The sequence below is a fragment of the Cavia porcellus genome, unplaced genomic scaffold (assembly GCF_034190915.1).
Source record: "Cavia porcellus strain 051 isolate PalLab524CR breed Dunkin Hartley unplaced genomic scaffold, mCavPor4.1 scaffold_11, whole genome shotgun sequence".
Lineage (NCBI taxonomy): Eukaryota > Metazoa > Chordata > Mammalia > Rodentia > Caviidae > Cavia > Cavia porcellus.
Genome location: NW_026947494.1, coordinates 72,855,081 through 72,876,161, shown reverse-complemented (window position 1 = coordinate 72,876,161; position 21,081 = coordinate 72,855,081). Strand labels below are relative to the sequence as shown.

The following is a 21,081-nucleotide window of genomic DNA, read 5'->3' as shown; positions in this document are numbered from 1 at the left end:
CCATGTAACACAAAAATACACACACACACACACACACACACACACACACACACACACAAATAGGTAGATTGTTGATCTCACAGAGATAACTGAACACAGTTCTTGGTTCTTTTAAAATGAGGGGTCACCCGCTTTTATTTCCCACTGAGTTGAGGACTAGAATATTAGTCACTCTATCATCCTCACACTTTTCCTTCAAGGTCCCTGCGTCTTGTCAAGCAAAATGCCTTTATCTTGAGTTGGTCTTAATGCATGGACCTGAAATTCTTTTATGCTCTATGTTCATTTTCTGTTTTTATATCTCACATCTATCTTCTCAGTTGTCTTGCTCTTGATGGAGAGATGTGTCCTCCAATTTACATGTTCAGTCTGTTGTTCTATTCCTTCCTTCATTTTTCTTCCATCATCTCTTTCATCTTGCTTCTTCAGTGGTTGTCTAGGAACCAGAGAATTCTTCTCCAACAACTCTAAATCTGCGCAGGGACCCCAGCTGCTGTGCAGACTTTTCTTCGTTCATTACCAAGGGCACATCCCTAACCTACCACAGGGTGCATTTATGTGGATCATTTTCTTCTCCTAGGTAAACTTGCTCCAGCTCATGGTGTATTAGGGACACAGCTACTTTTACCATGTTTTTTTTTTTTTTTTTTTTCTCTTAAACTACTCACTCATTAATCTCCCTATTCAGCCTTTATTGGACAGATTCACTCTGAGTACCTCCCACGTTTTAAGTAATACACATGCTGTTGAGGGAGACAATCACGAAAAGCTTGTATTGTGCCTTATATTGCAGCACTCTCTGCTCCTAACGCAGCACGCGAGTGTGCTCAATGAACCATTTGTCTTTCTTTTGTAGAACCATGAGGTAATTATACTGAAATCTGAGGAGGAAAACAGAATATGCATATTACATAATTAAGAGTTAATGAATTTCCTTTTTTATTTTTTAAAATATAGTAGAAAATATTCTAGAAAATCATCATTATTTTAATGAACAATTCAGAAGACTATATTAACATTATTGTGAAACTGCTCTCTAGAGCTGTTTTATACTGCAAGAGGGAAATTATATATACCAAGGAGCAAATCTCATTTTCCACGCTCTCTTCCCACTCTCCAGCAGTCATGGTACTGTTTTTTTAGGTGACTGCCTGCCTTAGATACCTCATATAAATTGAATTGTACCATATCTGTCTTTCTGTCACTCACTTATTTTCACTTAATGCAATATTCTTAAGGTTTATTTATGTTACAACATACAACAAAGTTTCTTCTTTTTATGGCTGAATAATGCATTTTTTATAAATATTCTACTTTTTCTTTATTCACTACCTATGGATGGGGTTGCTTTCACTTCTTGGCTATTACGAAAAAAGCTGAAATGAAATGAAAATGGGTGTGACTTTTGAGATCTTTGTTGGAGAGTTTTTGGTTCTTTTGGTATATATCCAAAAGATGAGATGCTTGGTCCAGATGGGCATTCTATTTTTAATATTTCAATGAGCCTCCATATTCTTTATCATACCCATCTGTATCATTCCCTATTCCCACCAACAGTGAATAACAGCTCAAAACTTAACTTGTTTCTAAGCGTTTGTGACTTGTACGTTGTAACTGGGAACACAAGTGACCACTTCAAGGGTGAAACTCGAGTCTAGCTTGTTTCCTCCTCCACGTGGGTGTGGATCTGCTGTCCTACCAGTGTAGGTGTGGGAGAACAGCCTCGGAGGAGCAGAGACATGGGAGCTTGTGCTAGCAGTCAGTGGGTCCCATTCTCATCTGGCAGCCCAAGAAGACACAGCAGTGTTATCTTCTAAGGTGGAACAGGGTCTCTGCTGTGTCCTTTCCCTGGAGCAGCAGATGTGAGAATCACACACTCTGTAGATCATGTCATAATCAATAACATTATCAGCTGCACATATCTTGTTCCCAGCTGGATTATCCTCTATTCTGTAGTCTGAAAAAAATACAAACTGAAACAAAAACTGACATTTCAATAAGGTTATTTATATGAGATTTTACTAATATCCTTAACTAGAATTTCTTTGCAAGATTTATTAATCTATCAAAGTATATTTCCAAGAAAGATGTTCCTAGAATTTCCTGCAGCCATTTCTGGGCAGCATGCTGACCACCTGGAAAGTTGGCCCCTGAACTAGCACTTTCCTCACCCTCTGGGGTGATGCCTATGACTGTGTCACATGACACGGCAAAAGCACATGGAGTTTAAAGATACAAACCCAACTGCTAAAAAAAACCTTAACAGTGGAATATTTTCTTGAATTACCTGTGTGGTCTTGATATAATCCCATGAACCTTTGGAAAGACAGGGAAAGGCAGTCAGAGATGTAAGAACAGAAGCACAGGAAGGACAGATCTGAAGTGAGAAAATGGCTTGAGCACAATTGCTGGCTTTGAAAATGGGGAGAGGGATTTCCAGTAATGGATCACAGTCTGTCTGTAGTCTTGGGGTTGGCCTTCCGCTTACAACCAGCATGAATAGGAGACCTCGGCCCCATAATGGAAAATAACTGAATTGTGGCAGCAACTTAAATAAGCAAGAAAACAGTTTTCCTCTTAGATCCTTGACAAAGGAACACAATCCTTTCAATACCTTGATTTTGGCACAGTTAGAGCCATGCAGGACTTCTTACATACAGAGCTGTAACACAGTAAATCTGTTGTGTGCTAAGCTGATACATTGGTGTTGATTTTTAATGACAGTAACAAAAGTAATATACCGCTTCACCACATTATTTTAGAAATTAAGTGAAGAAATGTTATCAAAACACAGTTTTCCCAACAGCATGTGCCCTGTTTTTTGTCTGTACCCTGAGCCATGCTGACTGGGAACAGTTCTGGAATGGGGAACCCAGTACTGCCATCATGATGTTGGCAGAACCTTGACCAACCAACATGGTATGCTTTGAGGTTACCACAATAGCTCAGGGAAGGATAATCTGTGAAGCACGGAGGAGGAAGTTGTACTTAGCTTAAACCTGAGAGCAAGGAACAATTCAGGGGCATTAATCCCTGTTCAAATGAGAGGAGCGCCGCCTTACTGACATACTAAACTTGCATGGCTTCAGAGCGTAGTGTAAGATGCAATAGGGAAAAGCATAAAAAGATAAATTTGCACCTGATGGAAAAAAGGAATGCCGTCATTATGCTCCCTTCACAGTGGAGTGAACCGTCTGGCTGAGCACCCGGTCCCAGAGCGCTCAGGCAGCACAGTGCGCGGGAACATGAAGAGGAAATGTACCCAGTGAGGCTGGGCTCAAGTAGCTGTGGTCCTGTCACCTCTCTCCAGGACTCGTACATTACAGCTGTGGTTGGACAAATACTGCATGCATTTCACAGAAAAAGTGTGCCCAAGTTTATGCTCATAAATGTTAGTAGTGTGAATCCAGGATATTCAGTGGTTTGCTCTTAGAGCTTGATTGGACTGACAGTGTTCACTGTTGGGACTGCGCTACATTTTACAAAATGATTTCTCACCTAGGTGTACTGAAGTGTGAAAGTGAGGCTGTTGGTCTAAGAGTGGGGAGGAGAGGAGACTGTGAAAGAGGGTCTTGCCTTCAGGGTCAGTTAATAGTCACGGAAATGACCCACCATTGAAGTAACAGTGGTGTGTGTGCTTCTCTTCCCCATCAGATACTTAGCTCAGAGTCAAATGTTTTAAACCCCATGTTTTATATTTTCGAGTGAATTCTGGTATTAATTGTTCTTATGAAAGTGCATTATATTTCACATAGATGTCAGCAAAACTACTTTATCCAATCGTTTTTGTAAGTACACTGACATTTCTACTGCTTTGAATAAATAAAGAGTTTTTCTTTACCACATCTGGTCAGGTTTTGTTTATCTCGATTGAATAGTTACATTTCTTAGGATTTAAATGTTTAGTAGTGATGTTTTATCAACCAGAGAGTATTAATGGGACGTGTTCACCAAAGTGCATTGACTTTGCTACATATCTGTCAGTGGCCATGCAATCGTGTTTTGAGAAACATCCTAAGTTTATTCTATTTTTTCTCAGTGCAAGAATCAAACACTGGATATGATATAAGTTGAATAAGCATTGTACCACTGAGCTGTGTCTCTTGCCCAGCATCTCATTAAGAAGTCTGACAATTAAGTTAACAATTTATGAAGGTCAGAGTACACAGTAAGGACAGAGAATTAGGTTGCCAGAGAAGAAACCTGCTACCAGGTGAGACTGGTCCTCCTTTTTATTAGGATATGTTTGTGATACATAATGAATACATTTCATTATGTAAGCCAGTAAAAATACAGATCACATCTCTTATTTCTTTTTCTGGGACAGGTTCTTTCTATGCAGTTCAGGCTGTCCTGGAACTGACTGTGTAGTACAACCTAGCTTCAAACTTGTGGTAATCCTCCTGCCTCAGCCTCCCAAATGTTAGGATTGCAGACATGCACCTTCACATTGAATATGGTCACAATTTGGTTTCAAATGGTTTAGCAAACATAACAATGACAAGCATGAAACATAGAGCAAAAGTTACAAAATATTAATAATTACTGACTCAGGAACAGGCGTTTATTACATTAAACTTCCAACTTTTCATCTTTGAGGTTTTTCACAACATAAAATTAGGGGGAATGGGAATAATCATATGGTGACTATGTTTCCACTTAAAAATACCTTTATGATCAGTAGTCATTTTGTAAAGGTAAAGGAAGTGCTGCCCAGAAGTGTTGTGGCTTGACAAATCCATTGAAGAGATACAAAGTCACTGCACCAGTGGCATCTAGATAGCTCTTTTGATGACTCCCTAGGAGAAAGAATGCCTGTTGTGAATGGAACAGCTCCTGAATCAAAGCACAGCCAGGCAGATCTCCAGCTGATGGAACATCCTTGGTAGGAGGGATCCATAGAAATGAGGCAGCAGAAATATGAATGCGGGAAGGGTCTTGTAGAATGCACTCATGGTGGAAACGAGGTGAGCTGCAGGTCACGTTATAGCTGCCTCTCAGGATGGAACTTGAGTCTCCTGGTCCAGGAAATAGATGGGTTCCTGTGCATTCCACGGCTACAGCAACAGAAGCAGACCTCAATCCAGACCAACAGATGATGGGGAGCTGGCTTCCTGTGAAAACTGTTAGTTTCTACCTTGCACCCAATACTCGAAATTTCAAAAACTATTATTAAAAAGACATCTGATTCCAGACAGAACAGTTAGAAATAACAATACAGGGCTATAAGTTACTGGTGTTGGCCCACAGAAGTTATTTTGCAGATCAAACATCCCCTATTGTCTTCTTAGATGAGGAATAGGGCCACTGTAAGGATAAATGTAAATTTTATAATCAGTCAAAGGGGGTTGGGATAGCCTCAGAAGCCAGGGCAACCGGTTGTTCTGAAAGCAATTGTTGTTTTGTTTAGAAGCTTGGAGTGGACGGAGGGAGGGGTGTAGGGGCTGAGTCTGGCTTAGTTCATGCAGGACCGGGCATACACCCCAGGTTGGTGGCCCTTACACCTGACTCTGGTTTTGTAGGGAGAATTTTTGTAATTTAATGTATTATTTTTTATTTTATGAAATAATTAAAATTTCTTACTAAGAGAATAATTGTAGTCAATATTGTGTATTATCTTCAGAATATTCACTCAGAATGAAAAGATTCTGTCTTACAAAGAAGAAACAAACCAGTAATATCACAAAGCTATCTCTTCAATGAACTGAGGAACTAGTAATATAAATGAAATAAATTAGCATATACATTTAAATATCTTTAATTCAGCAGAATAGTTAATTTAGGGGCTTATTTGAACTTTTCCCTACTTCCTATTTATCTTCTACTTTGCTCTTTATGTGTATGTGTATCTCTTTTGTGTGCATGTGTGACTCTCTCATATAAAAGAAAACACAATATTTAAGTATGTGTGTATGATTTATTTCATTTAACATTACAGTCTTAAGTTGAACCCATTTACCCACAAAGGCTTGAAGGTTATCTTTTTCATGACAGAGCAGTACTCCATGGTGTATAAATACAACAATTTCCTTATCCATTCATCTGTTGATAGAGACACATGCTGTTTCCAAGATCTAGCTATTATAAATTATGCTGCGATAAACAGAGGTTTGCATGTCCTCGTAATATGATGGTTTCAAATCTTTAGGGAAGATAATTAGAAAGGAAGTGGCTGGGCTAAAAGAAATTTATATTTTTAGTGTTTTTGAGGAACCTTCATAATGGTTGTCCTTACAGTTTACACTCCCGTAGCCAGTGCAGAAGGGTTCTTTTTTCCTTGTGTCTTCAGCAGCACTTGTTGTTATTATGACAGCCATTCTTTTTTGGGGTATATATATCAGTATACCTTTAATTTACCTTTCTCTAATGGCCAGTGGCATTGAGCATTTTAAAATGGATTTATTGGCTATTTGGACTTTTTCTGAGAAATATCTGTCCACTTCAGTTTCCCGTTTTTGGATTGCATCTTTTATGTGGGGAGTCAAATTTTAATTTAATATGATTGAAGTTGTTAATTTTTATATTATTTCTCGTGCCATCCATGTTCTATTAAAATGTTTTGTCTACAACTATGTCTTCAAGAGTTCTCCTTATTTTATCTTCCAGAAAATTGTTTTAACATTTAGATCTTTGACTCATTTAGATTTTAGTTTAGTTTATTAGTGAGAGATACAGATCTAGACTTAATCTTCTGCGAATGGATAGTCAATTTTCCCAGCACTATTTATTTCAGGTTTGTCTTTTCTCTAGTATGTGTTGTTGGTCCCTTTGCCAAAGATCAAATAGCTGTATGTATCTGGGGTTTTCTGCTCCTATTCTGTTCCATTGATCCACCTGCCTGTTTTTTGTGCCCCTGTCCGTCTGTTTGAATTGCTGTCATTTGCTGCCATAACTTCAGGTCAGGGCCTGTGATGCCGTTTCCTTTCCTTTGGTTCCACAGCAGTATGTGTCTGCTGTCCTGGTTCTCTGCTGGTTCGTGTGACTTTTGTCCTTGTGTGTTTTTATGAATGAATTACGTTTATTGATTTGCATATGTGGCATCAGCCTTGCCTCCCAGGGGTGAAACCTACTCAGTCACGGTTTATGATCTTTTCAATTACTTGCCACATTCTCTTGGCCAGTATTTTGTTAAGGGTTTTTTGCTTCTGTGTTCACTAGAAAGATTAAACTATGCTCCTCTTTTTTGTTTGGAACCTTGTCTGATTTGAGATCAGGATAACGTTAACTCCTGAGAATGATTTTGGAAGTATTCCTCTCTCTATTTCATTAGTGTTTGAGAAGACTGGTGCTAGACTTCTCTGAAATTCATATAGAATTGCCTATGAGTTCATTGGGTCTTGGGCTCTTCTTAGTTGATAAACTTTTAAATAACTACTTCAATTTTATTTCCTGTGATTGGATTATTCAAGATTTTCATGTCTTCTTGGTTCAGTTATGGTAATTAATATGCATTTAGTAATCTCCCCATTTCTTCTGGGTTCTCAATTTTTTTTTTTGTCATATATGTTTGTGAAGCAGTTGGTAATTATTTCTGGATTCCAGTCCATTGTGATTTTACCTTTTTAATCTTTACCTTTCTAATTTTTAATTACGTCCATGTGTGTCTTTTCTTTTTATTTTAAAATTGGCTAAGGATTTGCTTATTTTATTTATTCTTTCAAGGAACCAGTTCTTAAATTCATTGATTCTTTGCATTGCTTTATTATGTCCTAAAAATTCTAGTGTATTATGCTGGCTTTGTGATTTAATTCCAGAAGCTGCCATATTTTTCCTTAATTTTCTCTGTGTCATACTGATTATTCAATGTGTTGCTTAATTTTATATATTTCAGACTTTTTGCTATAGTTCATTTGCTATTGATTTCTACTTTTATTACAGTGTCATCTGATAATATGCATGATAAAATTTCTATTATTTTGTATTTACTTACGAATGCTTTATGAGCTGTAGGAAAGAGTTGAGACACATTTTGATAGGTGGTGTTGAAGCAGTTACAGATGACATTTGTCTGCATCCATGCAGAATGAGGAATGGTTTACATGTTTCTTCCCTGGGATGTCAGTAAGTTATGGGAAGGAATAATTAAAGGAGGAGATTGAGGATGAGGGAGGGAAAATTAAGGGAGAAGAATTATGAGTTCTTTTCTAAAATATTTTGCCTACTCAGGCGGAACAGACTGTGAACTATGCTGGCATATTCAGCATTTCTTTTTCAGCTTTCTTTTACCCTGGCCAAAGTTGAATTCAGCATGATAGAGATGGATCAAATTTCTCCAATCTCACTTCTCCAATCTGATGCATTTCTGTCCTTACTGATATTTTTGGTACATGAAATAAACTTATTTGGCCGTCAACATCATTAAAGTCACTAACTGACTGTCAAATATCTACAATCCATCTCTAAACATTACATTTTTTTTTAATTCCGTAGAACCATTTAAAGTTTCCCCAATCAAAAATCTAGTAAGTCCAAAGTGATCTCTTTTTCCGTTATGCAGTAGGATCACATACACATTTCACCCTGACTCCATTTATGTGTCTGATGTGGAGTCCGTTCCATTTCTCCTTCTTTGGTTTCCATTTCTTTCTCCTTTACATACCCTCCATATGTGTATCTATCTCCTTCCAGATCTGTGTAGTTTTATAGTCTACAGAATGATCACTGGAAGCATCTGTAATATTCCACTTCGTTGTTTGACCAAATAAAGTCATGGAAAATTTGTCAAAGTTTTTCTCTTTCCCAAACCGTTTGCCATTTTTCTTTTCCCTAGAAAAAAAATCACCACAAAATAATTGAACTTATTTAGATGAAGGTGAAACCATTGCTAATGATGAGTAATGTCTCTTTTACATGGATTGCATGGAGTCCAATGTGTTATATCAAAGACATCCTTCCAGGAGCTGGAGGACTGGGCCTGCAGAGGGCTGAGCACATGCAAGGACTCACAGAAGGCTTTGGATTCTTTCCTTGTCACACTTATCTATGTCGTCATGGTGGGTGTGCCTTCCACTTGTTCTGAATCCCTGTTTACTCATCTGCATATTGTAGGTAATAATCTCTTCTCTGTTTCTCAGAGGTTGATATGAGAGCCAAAGAGAACAAATGTCTATGCATAAGAGGGGACAACTTAGAATTTTCTGAGAGAAATCACATCCCTACTTTTGCTCACTGTGTGGCAAAGGCACTATTATTGAAAGGGGATGACAGAAACAAAGCCCACTGAAATCTATCTGCCAGGAAATGTCATTTGCATGGCAAGGTGTGAAAAATATTGATGGGTCTGCAGCTTGTTTACCTACTTGGATTTGAATATAAATACTATTAACACTACCTTGAGTTTTGACCAATTAGTGCATACTAAAGCATGAACTATAAAGATATTGTAGAATATAATACTGTCATAATTCTGCTACCCTACATTTGTGTGACAGGTTGCAATTTACAAAATATTTTAGTGTCTATTATCTCATAAGAATTTCAAAATAACTTTATAGGATTGGAAGTTTTTCTCCATTTGATAATGAGGAGACTCATTAATATAATAATGAGATTTTTTTTATCTTTAGCCAATCATTTATTCAAGTACCAAAACAACATTTTCCTTCTATTACAGAAGAAAAGTTCAGGATTATTATAAAAGTACCATTCAGAGAGACAAAATATTCCTCTTGCCTCTGTAAACCATTGCACAGCTATTCACACTTATTGCTTTCTTGCACCTGCATGTAATTTCTGGCTTGATTCTTTGAACAGCACTGTATATAATTATGTAGTTTGGAAACGCTTCAATGACAATGTGAAGATGCTGTTCAAAGTTTGGAATTACCTCTTTGCAGTCCTCTGCACTTGCTAGATACGTACAGTTTCTCCTTGCAGAGTGCAACCTCCCTCATACTTAACAGAAAATTCTTTCACTGCTTTAGCTTTTAAATATGATTGGAAATTTATTTTTATAGCTTTGTGTATGCAGAATTTTGAATGTATAACTAACAGCAATATGTGTTGCAAAAAGAATGTGTCTTTCATACTAGTAAATAAATCAGATGGATTTATGGCTGTGTCACCAAGATGTGTCTCTGAACATTACCTCCCATGGGGAAAAGAGTATAGCTATAAAAACATATGAAGAGGTATTTATAAGCTTTTAGAAACAGCTCTATTTTGATAAGTTATCTTAGCCAAGAAAATTGTGTTGAAAAGTATGGTTTTTCTTTTTTTTTTTTTTTTTTTTTTTTTTTTGGTACCAGGAATCAAACTCAGGTCCTTGCTCTTACCATTAAGGCACTTATGCCACTGAGCTATATCCCTGACCTGAAAATGTGATTTTTTTATGTATAAATATAACTATAGTTCATGGAAATATCTGGGAGAATATTTGAGGCTCATTGCTATAGGTAATGGAGGATAGTGGTGCCTATTAGAAATGGACCAGCGACGGAAGACACAAGAATTCTTCCAGTAACTGATTCAAGTAGAGCTAACTTTGCATGTTCAATTGGTTAAGCTATTCAGTACGAGTCACTGGCAGAACTTTGCAGTGAGGACTGAAACCCAGCAATGCTGGCAACAGCAATAGTGTGTGTTTAGGGTTGGTTTGAAATATTTATTTTCCAAAGTATCATGAGATAAAGGCTTAGTCAACTTGCTTACTCATATTTGGAAAGCACTGAATCATATGACAGTAAAAGTCAAAGGTACAGAAATTCTTACAATTCCTCACAGTTTTAATTTCCTCTTTCAGTGAGTGCAGTAGGGCATTTTGAGTATTGATCATAGAGATGATTTTCACCCTGAAGGATGCTGAGAATATTGTTAGTGACACCAGCATCATACACATGACTTGCTGTATGTACAGTGTTTAACTTCATAGCACAGACTCACAAAACACACAAGCCAAAAATGAAACAAAGATATGGTAAAGTTAAGGTGAGTTGTCAAGTTGGTATGCTAAGAAGCCACCACAACATTAGTGAACGCTCTTCTGACCGTGCCTGGGTGGGTCTCGGAGGCACAGCTTTGGAGTTCACATCTGCACCCTTGTTCCTGCTCTCTGGTGCTCTTCCTGTGCACAGTCCCGGGGCTGCTATAAACCAAATACCTTTGCTGTGCCCTTTCATCACGGTGCTCTTGTCTGCCAACTCAGGGACCATGGACTGAGTTTCCTGAAATCCAAGCCAATTAAATCTCTTTTAAGTCATAAGTGTTAGGCATTATGTCCCAGATAGGAACGCTGACAGGTACAGGTATAATCTGATGCCACTAGATTTCTTAGAGGAAAAGAAGAGGGAAGGGGCATGAGGGAGAGAATGAAGAGGAGAGAAAAGTGGAAGAGAAAGAAAACCAGGTGGGGAGGAGCTAGAGGAATAGAGAAAGAAAAGAGGAGGAGAGACCCAAAGAAACAAAGCAAGTGAGTTTGCTCAAAGTGATCAGAGAGCCAGTAACAAGGTTTACATAAGAATTTAGGGCCCTGGACTCCTTATTCTTGCCTTTTCCAAAGCTAGGCAGCCGTGAAATCCTTCTTACCTGACTCTGTGTCACAGTTCACTGTTTACCAGCTGCGTGACCTTAGGTAAACTCCGATGGCATATGTAATTCAGTTTCCCCACGTATATAGTGGGAATCCTGTTGTAACTATTTCATGGAATTGTTGAAAGCACAAAGTGAAATAAAACTGACAAACTATTTGGCAGGATGTGCTTGTGTGTTTGTGGGGTGAGAGTGGGTGAGTTAGCCATAGGTTTTGGGTTTCATTTATTTCCCATAATTTTATTTGGTTTGCTTGATTGTCTAACTTCTCAGTTCATGTTGCGGTTTGTTGTGAAGTCTCATGTCCCTATTTTTCCAGGCTCATCTATGATCAAAGGTGAGGCCTGCAGTGGGCTGCCAAGTGAGAATCCTCAGAAGAACTGTTGAGAATTTAAGCATAAAAAGAAATGAATTCTCGGAGGAGATACCTGGGGGCGGATTGACCTGAATGTTTACAATGTGTCTGAATGTTGAAAAAGAGGAAAATCAAAGTGATTATTTTTTAATGTGAACTTGTTATGAAAAGCAGACAGAGCTGTAATACTTGTGGAATGTATCATCAGGGCTGAGTTCCATTCCAGGGCCCTAGAGGCTGATCCAACTTCCTACTTGAGATTAAGTTCATTATTTTTTATGTTTATCACACTGTCTCAGCCAATTACATGAAGGGATTTCTAACAGAGCTATTCAGAAGATAAATAGTCTGCCTCAGGGAGCAAAGTCTCCTGAAATTGAAGTGCAGAGGCTGGGTGATTCCCAAGGAAGACGGAAACGGCAGGGATCCAGCGTGGGGTGATAAGCTGAGAAGCAACCAGATGAAGTTCTTTCAGAACTAAGATTTTAGGCTTGTAATTAAGAATTAAAAATACTAAAGTCACAACACCATTCTTTCTACATTTTAAAGTAAGGGGGAATTATTTTATTTTGTTGTGCTTTACCTGTTCATTTTGCTTTTCCTCCTAACCCTTGGATATTAACTAATATTTTTATTGGCCCTCTAGTATTTGATTTTCTGTAATGTCGTATACTTGGAATCACATAAAATGCAGTCTTTTTAAATTGGCTTTTTCCTACAGCATATTGCATGTAAGTTTTTCCCATGTATTTTCATTCCTTGATAGCTCAAAGCTTTTAGCACTGAATAGTACTTCCCCTTGTCTGAATTGCCAGTTTGTTTATTCCTTCATCTACCCAACACATCTTGAAACCTAATAATACTTAGTAATTATGCATAAAGTGACTATATCAATATTCATGGGCAAGTTTTTTGATGAACATAAGTTTTAAACCCCTTTGAGTAGATCCAAAGAAGGATGATAACTAATTCATATAGAAAGTGTATTTGTAGTTCTATAGGAAAACAGTCACATTTCTGCAAGGCAGGTGTGCACTTTGTGTTCCCGCCTGCAGTGAAGGAGAGGCCCAGTTCCTTCACATCCTCACCAGGATTTGGTGTGGTCAGTGTTCCCACTTTTGTCTTACTAGTAAGTATCTGTGCAGTGGGATCTAACTACTGCTTTCACTTGCATTTCCCTGATAACACGCTATATGAGGTGTATTTTCCTGGGTTTTGTTTCTTTTTGGTCTTCTGAATATCTTCTTTGATATTAGTTAAAATCTTTGACATATCTTTTAATTGTTTGGATGTTTTATTCCTTAGTTTTATGATTTCCTTGTATATCATCAGATGTGTTGTTGTGAATGCCTTTCCACGATCTGGGGCTCGTCTTCTCATTCTCTTGGCATTTCTTTCACAGAACAAAAATTAAAATTCTCTTCACTTTGCCCATTTTGTTATGGATAATGCTCCTTATGTATCAAAAGATTCATTACTTTACCCAAAGCAGCTAGATTTTCTCTGCTTATATTCTAAGAATTTTATGATTTAGCACTTTGCTTTGAGGTCCACGATCCAATGAGACTTTATATTTTTGTGAAGAATATAAAATCTATGCCGATTCTTGTCTTTTTTTTTTAACATAAGGATAAATGGTTGTTCCAGCACCATTTATTCTAAGCAATAACTGCCTCTGTGTATCATTTGTTTCAATCATTTGTAAGATAAAACATTATTGTACTTCTTTGGGTCTGTTCATGTGAGCTCTGTTCTGTCACACTGCTCTCTTCATTGGTCTGCAGCACCACGCAATGGAGACAGAATAATAACAGTTTGATGAGACTCAAAACAAGCTGATATTAAACAAGTCTATCATGACATCTTGTTTTCTTCAAAATAGCTGTTCATATCATCACAGAAAATAATATCAAACAGCCCAGAATAAAACCATTCCAATTAATGAGTGAAAACTTTATAAGGCTTCAAAGCCATATAATGGGTGGGATCTTTTTTTTTTTTTTTTTTTTCCTTTATCGGTACCGAGAATCGAACTCACGACTGCCTGCTTGCAAGGCAGGCACTTATGCCGCTGAGCTAAATCCCCAGCCCCAAAGCCATATAATGGAGAATCATGATAGCACATACTTTTATATATTTGTATCATTTCTTACGCTAGGAAAACTATTCGGTATTCATACATGTGAGTTTGATTTATTTCACTTATGAGTATGGTCTCAAGCTGTGTCCATTTATTTCTAAATGTCTCAATGTGATCATTCTTTATAGCTGAGTAGTACTCCATTGTATAAAAATACCACAACTTTTTTATCCATTCCTCAGTTGATGGACACTTAGGTTGTTTCCAAGATCTGGCGATTACAAATTGTGCTGCTATAAACATGGGTACCCATATGTCACTGTGGTATGATGTTTTCAGTTGTTCTGGGAATATGCCTATAAGTGGAATGGCTGGAACAAATGGGACTTCCAATACCAGCTTTTTGAGAAATCTCTACACTGACCTCCACAATGGATGCAGCAGTCTACACTCCCACCAAAAGTGCAGGAGAGTTCTTTTTTCCCCACAGCCTATTCAGCATTTGTTGTTTTCTTGATCTTGGCCAATCTTTCAGGAATGGGATGTAATCTCAGTGTGGGTTTAATTTGCATTTCTCTAATGAGTAATGATGATGAACATTTTTTCATGTATTTATTTTTAATTTGTATTTCTTCATGTGAGAAGTGTGTGTTCATCTCAGATGCCCATTTTTGGATTGGATCTTTGAATTTTTTTGAATTCTTTATATGTTTTAGACAGAAGTCCTTTGTCTGAGGGGCACTTCACTAAGATTTTTTCCCAGTTTGTAGGTTTTCTTTTCACTATGCTGGAGATTTCTTTTGACATGCAGAAACTTTTTAATAAGAGGTGATCTCAGTTATTGATTCTGGGAAGTACTTCCTGTGCAGTTTGAGTCCTGTTCATGAGTTCTCTACCTACCCTTATGACTTTAAGGTTTTTACCGAATTTGTTTTCCAATAGATTTAGTGTTTCTGTTTTAATATTCAGATCTTTGATCCATTTAGATTTTAATTTAGTACATGGTGACGAGCATGGGTCTAGTTTTAGTTTTGAGCAAATGGAGCGCCAGTTTTCCCAACACCTTTTACTAAAGAGACTGTGATTCTTCCAGTGAACCTGTTTGGCCCCTTTACCAAAGATAAGGTGATTGAGTGTGTTTGTAGTTGTGGTTGTATCTTGTAATCTATTCCACTGATCTTCAACTCTGTTTTGATTCCAGTACCATGTTGATTTTACTAAGGTTGCTTTGTAGTATAACTTCAAGTCAGGGATTGTAATGCCTCCTGCCTTGCCTTTGCTGCTTAGAACTGTCTTTGCTAGTCTAGGTCTCTTCTTGCTCCAGATGAATTTTAGGAGTGATTTGTCTAGATCTATGAAGTATGTTGATGGTTTTTCATTGGGATTGCATTGAATTTGTATAACAGTTTTGGGAGAACGGCCATTTTCACAATATTTATTCTTCCTATTCATGAGCAAGGGATGTCTTTCCATTTTCTGAGATTGTCATCAATTTCTTTTTTCAGTGTATTATAATTTTCCCTGTTTTGTCTTTCACTTCTTTTGTGAGAGTAATTCCTAAATACTTCATTTTGTGGTTGCTAGTGTGAAGGGTGTGGCTTCTCATTTCTCTGTCAGTGATTTTGTTGTTAGTGTATAAGAATGCTATTGATTTGTGAGTATTGATTTTGTATCCAGCTACATTACTGAAATTATTTATTATATCTAAGTGTCTTTCAATGGAGTTTTTTTTTTCCATCTGCAAACGATGATAATTTAACTTCTTTTCCTATCTTTAGCCTTTTTATTTCTCTCTCTTGTCTAATTGCTCTGGCTAGTATTTCCAGTACTATATTCAATAGGAGCAGTGATAAGGGACATCTTTGTCTTGTGCTTAATTTTAAATTAAAGGCCTTCAATTTTTGGTCATTTAGTATGATACTGGCTGTTGGTTTGTCATAAATGGCCTTTATTATATTGAGGTTAAAACCATCTATTCCAATTTTCTGTAACATTTTTATCATAAATTAATGTTGGACCTTATCAAAAGCTTTTTCTGCATCTATAGAAGTGATCATGTGGTTCTTACTTTTGGCTTTATTGATATGGTTTATTACATTTATTGATTTACCTATGTTGAACCATCCCTGCATGCCTGGGATGAATCCCACTTGGTCATAGTGTATAATCTTCTTGATGATTTGCTGCATTCTATTTGCCAATGTTTTATTGAGGATTTTTGCATCTGTGTTCATTAAGCAGATTTGTCTACAGTTCTCTTTTTTAGTTGGGTCTTTCTCAGGTTTTGGTACTAGAGTAATATTTGCTTCCAGGTATGACTTAGGAAGAATTGCTTCCCTTCAATTTCACTGCAGAGTTTGAGGAGTGTCGGCATTAGGTCTTCTTTGTATTTCTTGTAGAATTCTGCAGTGAATCCGTTTGGGCCTGGACTCTTCTTTGTAGGTAAGGACTTAATTACGTTTTCAATTTCATTAATAGAAATTGGGTTATTCAGCAGTTTTACATCCTCTTGACCTAGCTTTGGTACTTCATATGTTTCTCGGAATCTGTCTGTTTCTTCTGTATTATCAAACCTTTGAGAGTAGAGGTTTTCGAAATAGATGTTGTTGATCTTCTGTTTCTGTAGAGTCTGTAGTGATTTCACCTTTTTCATTTCTTATTGCATGAATTTGAGCCTTTTCTCCCCTTTTTAATAAGGTTGGCTAGTGGCTTATCAATTTTATTCATTCTTTCAAAGAACCAATTCCTTTATTCATTGATGCTTTGGATTGTTTTCTTAGTTTCTATTGCATTGATGTCTGCTCTGACTTTTACGATTTCCTCTCTTGTTTTGGCTTTGAGCTTGACTTGCTCTTCTTTTTCTAGATGTTTGAGGTGTAACATCAGGTTATTTATTTGTATTCATTCTGTTTTCCTGATGTGGGAACTCAGTGCAATAAATTTTCCACTAAGGCCAGCTTTCATTGCATCTCACAGATTCCGGTAAGCTGTATTTGTATTTTCATTTGATTGTAGGTATTATTATACTTTTTTAATTTCCCTTGTAACCCACTGATTACTCAAGAGTGTGTTATTAAATTTCCATGTGTTTGTGGGATTTTTGCAGTATCTTTTATCATTAATTTCTAATTTCCAAGTGCTATGATCCAATAACATGCAAGGAATAATTTCAACTCTTTTGCATTTATTTAAATATGTTCTGTGAGCTAATATATGGTCCATTTTAGAGAATGACCCATGTACTGCTGAGAAGAATGTATACTCTGATGTTGTTCGATGGAACACTCTGTATATGTCTATCCATTCCATTTGTTCACAGGTGTGATTCAGTTCTGTTATTTCTTTGCTGATATTCTGTCTGGTTAATCTGTCCCTTGGTGTCAATCGTGTGTTAAGGTCTCCTGTTATAATTGTGTTACTGATAATTTGGTCTTTCACTTCTGTTAATACTTGTTTTATATACCTGGGTGCTCTGGAATTTGGTGCATATATATATTTAAGCTAGTTATCTCTTCCTCTTGAAGTTTTTCTCTAACCAGTATGTAGTGACCTTCTTTAGCTCTTCTGATCATTAATGGTTTAAAGTTCACATTGTCTGCAAACAGAATGGTTACTCCCGCTTTTTTTTTTTATGGGGGGGGGAGGTTCCTGTTGTGTGAAGTATTATTTTCCATCCTTCGACTTTCAGTCTGTGAATATCCTTTTGGGTTAGATGGGTTTCTTGTAGACAGAAAATGGTTGGATTTTGTTTCTTGATCCATTCTGCCAGTCTGTTTCTTTTAATTGGTGCATTGAGGCCATTTACAGTAATGGTTATAACTGTTACATGTTGGCATGTTATTGTTGACATGTTATCTTTCTGCTGTTGCATCTTTATCTTTCTGTTCTTTTTAATTGTCTGCTTTCCTTAGTGGTTTTTTCCTAAGTGTTTCCAAACTGTCTTTCAATATTTTTTGCAGGGTTGGCTTGGTGATCATGAAGTTCTTCAGCTGTTCTGTTTTCATGGAAGCATCTTATTTCTCCATCAATTTTGAAGGACAGTCTTTCATGGTACATCAGTCAAGGCTGGAAATCATTTTCCTTTAGGATCTGGAGTACTTCACTCCGTGCTCTTCTTGACTTTATTGTTTGTGCTGAGAAGTCTGCAGTGATTCTGATAGGTTTTCCTTTATAAGTGATCTGTCTTTGCTCTCTGACAGCTTTTAATATTCTATTATATTGTTTGATTTCTAGGATGGTGATTATTATATGTCTGGGTGTAGTTTTATTTTGGTTATGAGTATTTGGAGTTCTGTATGCTTCACTGATCCTGATGTTGGGTTCCAATCTCATGCTTGGGAAATTTTCAGCTATTTCTTCTCTAAATATCCTCTTGACATCCTTTATGTTGTCCCCTTCTTTTTCATTAATCCCTGTCTATCTTATTTTGTTTTTCTTTGTGTCATCTTGCAGTTGTTGAATTGTTATTTCCTGATTCCTTGTTATTTTTAAAAGATCTTTCTTTTCCTATGCACTAGCTGCAATCTTTATCTTCAAGGTCTGAAATTCTATCTTCACATTCATTGAAACAGTTTTTACAGATTTCAATGGAATTTTTGATTTCCTGTATTCTGTTTGTTTCTTATATTGCTCATTCATGGATTCTATATTTTTCTTTAGTTCCTCCAATTTTTTAACTGTGTCTTCTTTAGATATGTTCAGCATCTCCTTCATTTTTTTATTGTTTCTTCTTTTCCCTGGGAGATTATTTCTAGTTTGAATTCCTTTAAAGCTTCCCAGAGTTGCTGCTTTATTTCAGTTGCTGTTATGTGTGATATTTCAGGTGTACAGCATATATTTTCTTCTATGTATATCACTCCTAAGGTTTCTTGGGATGGGTTGTAGGTTTGAGATTTTAATTTGGTCTTTCATTTAGTCATTTTCCTATATTTCTGTGTTTCAAGCATTTTTCCAAGGCTTCCCCAGGGTCTGTTGGAAATCCTCTTCTATGCCCTCAGCTCCTGGGACTCTGGCCACCAGTTCTCCAGGTTGAGAGAGGTTCACTGGGAGTGGGGTAGGCTGGCTCAAGCCCAGCCTCTGGAACGGATGAGCCTGCTTGCTTGCTTAGAACTCCAGTATGCCAAGCATGGCTGGGATAGGGGAGGCCGTTGCAGGCCTGCTCAGGACCTGCCCAGCTTTTCCAGTGCACCCGGAAGCTGCTGTGAAGTTCCCTGTCTGGGGCGGAACGAGCGTCCCAAACTAGCTGGACTGGGGGAAAGTGCAGGGGGCACTTACCTCAGGCCTCCCAGCCTCTGGAAATGATGACCTCTGCTTGCTTGCTTAGAATTCCAGAGTCTGCCAAGCATGACCAGGAGTGGGGAAGCTGTTGCAGGCCTGCTCAGGACCCGCCATGCTGGTCCAGTGCACCTGGAAGCCACAGTTCTGGAATCTCAAAGAACCCTCATTCATATATCTCCTCTGGGACTTGCCTTGGTGGGTGCTCCCTGTGATAGGTCTGACCCCACACTCCCACTGGTGATTGCCATAATGAGCATTGGCTGAGAACGCTTGCCCTATGACAAGTGTTTGCCTCAGCCCTGAGGCTGTCTGTGACACCCTTTTCAGTTTGCTCCCCAATCTGTCTTTAGCTCAGTACCACATCTTTTGACTGCTATAAATAAGTAATGAAATGGGGATGTGTGAGTCCTCATATCTAGTTGTTCTGTTTTTTCAATATTTTGAAATTTCAGAGCCATTTGCAATTTCATGTGAAAGTGATCATCAGTATTTTCATATGTAAAAAGACTATGTAAAAAGTAAGCATTGATCTTTAGATAACTTCGCGTATTATCAACTTTATAATACTAAATTTTCTAGTCCACTTACACATACATCTTCCCACTTATTTTGTGCCTCTAATTTGAGGGAAGAGTGTTTCATATTTTTTAGAACAGAAGTAATTTAGTACAGAAGTAAATTAACCTCATTGGTTAAATGCATACCTTATATTTTAATAATTGTAAGGCCATTATAAATGAAAATTTTCCTTTTTAAAAATTGCTCTTTTTTGTGTACTGATTTTGTATCCCATGACTTTAATGAATTTGTAGTGTATTTTTTTTTAAATTTGTGAATATAAAACTGCTATCTATGAATACCCTTTGACTTTTTCCATCCTAGTTTTGAGATATTATAATTATTTTTATTGACTAATTGTTCCAGGACTTCTTTCAATTTAATTCTGAATAACAGTATGGGAACCCTTGTCTTTTTTACTTTAAGGAGAAAGCTTTCAATATTTTACCACTCAATATATTAGCTCCAAGTTTTTCATGAATTCTTTTAATTACATTTGAAAAGTTTTCTTTTATTCCTAGTTTTCTGAGTTTTGATTGTCATGAAAAAGTGTTCTATGTTATCAAATGCTTTTTTGTGTCAACTGAGATGGGCATGAGATTTGTTCTTTTATTCTATTTATGTGGGAGCTCTGCACTGTTTGACTTATTACCTTTGCATTCCCAAGGACTAATTTCATCTGCTCATGGTTTATAATATTTTAATGTACTATTGAGTTCAATTTGGTAGTAATTTGTTCAAGATTTTTGCATCAGTATTTATTGAGGATCTTAATCTATAGTTTTCTTTACTTATGTTTTCTCTGTCTGACTTTGGTATTAGTGTAATATTGCTTTAATACAATGGGTTATAATGTGTTCTCTCTTCTATTATTTTTGGATGGGCTTGAGGATAGCTGGTATTCATTCTTCTTTATATTTGCAGTGGAATTTACCAGTGAAGTCATCTAGTCATTCATTTTAATATTTTTCTTTTATCCTGGAAAATTATTTGCAAATACTCTTGAAATATTATTTTTTTTAATTTCTGGGAAACATTCTTCCACATTTTTCTGAATTAAATGTTGATGGCTAGGCAATTCTTTTGAGCCACAAACTCAAATTTCATTGTGGCGGTTATTACTATTGTTGTTACTTTTTCATTTTATCTTTGCTTCTGTGGGAGGAAAGAAGTCTTGGTTCACATTCTTTTACTTACATTTGTAATTTCATTCTGCTAGGATTAATGATCGTATTTTTGTTTTTTTATGTTTACTATAATTGGATTTCAAACTATACTGCTTTGG

General features: G+C 36.9%; 1 long non-coding RNA gene across 3 annotated transcripts in view; it reads left to right on the top strand.

Annotated features, from left to right (window-relative positions):
• Positions 1-21,081, top strand: part of LOC111755677 (uncharacterized) — a 202,648-nt gene that overhangs the window by 81,729 nt on the left and 99,838 nt on the right. The window lies entirely within an intron of this gene.